Below are 4856 nucleotides of genomic sequence, written 5' to 3'. Positions count from 1 at the left end.
CTTTATTTGTATGCAGACAGCCCTGAGTAACCCCACATGAGATGCTGAGCCTCCATGATGAAAAAAATGGAATCCAATAAATGGAAGGAAAGAGGTAGGGACAGCAAGGCTGAGAAAATAGGGCTAGATGATGCTGGACGAGAACAAGGGAGGATCATTGGGTAAATATTATTTGCCATGATTGTAGCAACTACTGTTTCTGCTTTGTATGTGAGTTTAGTATGTTAAAAAGGGCCTGGACTCTGGAAACTGAGCATAAAAAGGGCAAGCAGAGGGGCAAAAATCTAGTCACATGCAGTGCCAGAACGGGTGCCCAGGGCGAAAAATGGCATAATGTCCCCCTATGTTTATTATGAATGAGTCAGTGTCTTAAAGACAAGAGAATAAAAATGAAATAAAAAAATAAAATGTATACTAAATGCAGTACTTTTTTTTCAATGTAGTGGGTTGCAATGCAAAATACCACATTTCAATGTGATTGTGTGAATAGAACTTAAGGAAATGTCACAGCTCAATAAAATTCAAAAAAATAAACATTGTGATAAGCCAGGATCAGCACTGTTTATTTCCAGCGCACACCAACTGCCTTCCGATCAGCATGACTTGCTGGCTTGAACAAGTCCTAAAAATTCTACACTACATTACAGTACAAGATATTTACTAAACTTACTTTACTTTTTGTAGTGAAGCTGCAGTTAGTGACCTTCTCTGGATTTCTGTTCGGGAGAAGCAGAATAAATCTGTCTAAAAGAAAAAAATGACTATTTGGTTTGAAGGATGACACAATGACAACCTATGCTGACAGCTACAGTACCTCTTTTAGTTGCTAGTTTAGTATTTCCAGTGCTTCCACAGTTTTATTTTCAAGCCTGTAAACATGTAAAATGTTGATCCTGCTGTATTTTTTACTGCAAGGCACACTGGATGGACAGTAGGCATCAAATAAGCCCCATTGATGTCTGTGGACACAATAATAATCCCCAACATTGGTGCCAGTTTCTGAAATAATAACCCCCAGCATTGGTACCAGTTTACTCAATAATAACCCCCAGTATTAGTGTCAGTAGCAGCAATAATAACACCCATCACTGACGCCAGTTTCCACAATAAAATAAAACCCAACTTTGATGCTAGTTTACACATTAATAACTCTCAGTATAAGTGTCAGTAGCAGCAACAACTAGCATTGGTGCCAGTTTACGTAATAACCCCCAACATTGATGCTAGTTTATACAATAATAACCCCCAACATTGGTGCATTTTTCTGCAATAATAACCCCCAGCATTGGTGCCAGTTTACACAATAATAACCCCCAGCATTGGTGCCAGTTTACACAATAATAACCCCCAGCATTGGTGCCAGTTTACACAATAATAACCCCCAGCATTGGTGCCAGTTTACACAATAATAACCCCCAGCATTGGTGCCAGTTTACACAATAATAACCCCCAGCATTGGTGCCAGTTTACACAATAATAACCCCCAGCATTGGTGCCAGTTTACACAATAATAACCCCCAGCATTGGTGCCAGTTTACACAATAATAACCCCCAGCATTGGTGCCAGTTTACACAATAATAACCCCCAGCATTGGTGCCAGTTTACACAATAATAACCCCCAGCATTGGTGCCAGTTTACACAATAATAACCCCCGGCATTGGTGCCAGTTTACACAATAATAACCCCCAGCATTGGTGCCAGTTTACACAATAATCACTGCCTGCATTGGTGCAAGTTTATGTAATAATAGCACCTACATTTGGTAGTCAGTGCTGTTATGCTATTTAAACCCCCCTTCATAGTCAGTGGCATTGCTATTTAAAACATGTCAACCCTTTGGTGGTCACTGGTGTTTATTAACCCCTTCATAGTGCAGCATGAAAAGGGTTAACACTGCCACTGGCCAGTAATGCAGAAGTGGCCAGTGGCAGCGTTAATGAATCCCTTCATGATGCAGCATTAAGGGGTTAATAAACTCTGACGCTGACCAATGGCTGAGAGCGCTGACCGATGTGTTCTGGGAGGGAGCAGTACCCCTATCAGAACACAATAGCACAGCTATCGATCGCTGTGCTAACATCGCATAGTTAGTACAGCCACCTCCTCAGTTTTTTTTTTTTTTTTTTTTTTTTACATTCAATCTGCTAGGTTGAACGATATAGAGTGTTTATTAATCCTTTCAAGGTACATTAGTGACCAGTGACATTGTTAATTAACCCCTTCGTACTGCAGCATGAAGGGGTTAATAAAAACTGTGATCGCTCAGTTCTTGGTCTTAGATCCGGCAGGGGACAGCTGCAGCCTATTTGTTTTTTTAATAACCTTTACATCTTTTTTCAATTGGTCTCAGCTATCTCTAAGAACTACCGTACCCTTCACCTCTATGTTATGAAAAAAGAAGGGGGAGAGGTAATTGTGGTCCTTTTCTCGGGTGCTGCTTCATAGATAAAGTACTGGGAATAAGAACTGTCACCTTAGGACATGAAGTGTTACTGGCAGGATCAACAGATGAAAAGAGGAAAAAGCCTTATAAGGTAAAATAGTTCAGCATTTTTGTTCTTAGATTTATATATGCTTTAACCTAACTCATAAAATGAATCCTTAACACTTAACCTAATCCTAACACTTAACCCTTAACATATTCTTAAATGTAACCACTTCCTGCCCGGCCTATTGTCATAATACAGCCAGGCGGGTGCTGTCCAGTGACATCCTCCCATTCGTGCAACTCGAGTGCAAGCACAGTGGTATGCTGTAAGTGTGAAGAAGAAAGGTTTTCCGGCGCTCAGATTTTGTGATGTCAGGAATGGAATTGTATAATGATGGTTCTGATAGAACATTAATGTTAGAACAAAAAAAGGGGGGGGAGGGGAGAGAGAGGAGGCAGCCGTCCTCAGAGGGTGTCCATAGCCTCTGTGAGCATAGTACTGAAAAGGGAAGGGGGGTGTGGAGGCGCCAACTCTGCTGACACTGTTATATGGTGAAGGTGTAATACATACACTTACTGGTAAGTCAGTTCAGATGGGGTGGCGATTTCCATCAGGGGTTGTGTTGTCCTGGGATGTGCTGGTGTGCAGGCTTCACTGGCAGTCCTTCACCTCCGGGGATGTTGGTTCCTGGTTGAGAGAGGCTTAACAGCGGTGCCCAGTGTGTGGAAGCTCCACGCTAACCACCCTGGAGCAGAAGTGATGTCAGCGGTGCACAGGAAGTGTCCAGACACAGATAGGAGATAATACAGGCTACGCGCTCGGGGCTCACAGCTCCTTCTACTGGCCTCTGGTATGCTGTAAGTGGCCCTGGTGTCATGTGATCACTGTGACCAATCACAGCGATCACATGATAACATCTAAACACAGCTGTCATAAATGGCTTTCATTCATGACTGCTTGCTTACTTTTGTGACCTCTGTGATTGGTCAAAGTGATCACATAGAACAAGGCTGTTCTCAGCACCCCTATAAAATGTGATAGCTGTAGCCAATCACAGCAATCGCAATTTTAAGCAAGCTGTCATAAATAAAAGCCATTCATGACAGTTAAAATGATTGCTGTTACAGTGTGATTATCACTGTAACAAGCAATCACAGTCAAAAAATATATGTAAAAAAAAAAATTAAACAATAATAAAAATTGTAAAAAATAATAATTTTTCTTTTTACATACTATCACCAGTCAGTGTCCCTAATCACCAACACCCGCTCACAGTGTCTCTAATCACTACCGCACCAGTCACATCGTCCCTGAGCACCACCACACCAGTTATATTGTCCCTAATCAAAGCCACAACAATTACAGTATCCCTAATCACTGCCACACCATTTACAGTGTCCCTGATCACCACCACACAGTTACATTGTCCCTGATCACCGCCACACCAGTTAGTGTCCCTGGTCACTGCCACCCCATTTACAGTGTGCCTGATCATAGTGTGCCTGATCACCACCACAGCAGTCAGTGTACCCGCTAGAGCAGTTAGAGCAGTCATTGTGGTTGATTTACTAAAACAGGAGAGTGCAAAATTTGTCAAAGCTTAACTGAACAAGCTGAAGTTAGAAGCTAATTGGCTGCCATGCACAGCTGCTCCAGCCAATTAGCTTGGCCTGGTATGCATGAGGGGGACCCCATGCTGTTTTGTTTTTTTTTTTCATTTTTTTTTTTTTATTGCCGGAATTATTTTTTCTACATTCAGCTGTCAGTGGGGAAACTCACTGAGAGCTGATGAGTCATCGGTTGTTAAGAATCGGTTGTTGATTTCCAAAAAGGGGTCATTTTGGGGGTGTTTGTACCACCCTGACATTTTAGAGTCTCAAGAAATAAGATAGGAAGTCAGTACATCAGGATTGAATAATTTTCAAATAAATATACCATAATTTGTAGACTCTATAATAATTTTAACACAGAGTAAATAATAAACACTAATGTGGCTTATTTCTTAACAAATAAATGTAGCAGAATACATTGTGGCCTAAATTTATGAAGAAAGATTATTTGCAATTTTATCACAGAAACTAAGAAAAAAATGTTTGTTTTGGGATTTATTACCTCCTTAATCCTTAGCTTAAAAAATAAATGTAACCGCTTGCCGACCAGCTGTCGCAGTTGTACTGCGGCAGGTTGGCTCAGCTGCGCGAATTGCCGTAGCTGCACGTCGGTCCTCTTAACAGCTATTGCAGTCACCGGAGCCGATGCGCGTGGCCGCGATGTCCGCCGGCCACCCGCGGTCGCTCCACAAACAGTCAGAACGGGGATCTGTCAATGTAAACAAACAGATCCCCATTCTGACAGGGGAGGTGAGAGAGATCGTCTCCTAGTGATTAGGAACAGTGACCTCTCTCTCTACTCCCAGTCAGTACAC

Source organism: Aquarana catesbeiana, linkage group LG04 (assembly GCF_042186555.1).
Source record: "Aquarana catesbeiana isolate 2022-GZ linkage group LG04, ASM4218655v1, whole genome shotgun sequence".
NCBI classification, from domain to species: domain Eukaryota; kingdom Metazoa; phylum Chordata; class Amphibia; order Anura; family Ranidae; genus Aquarana; species Aquarana catesbeiana.
Note: the sequence above shows the minus strand (reverse complement) of the source record.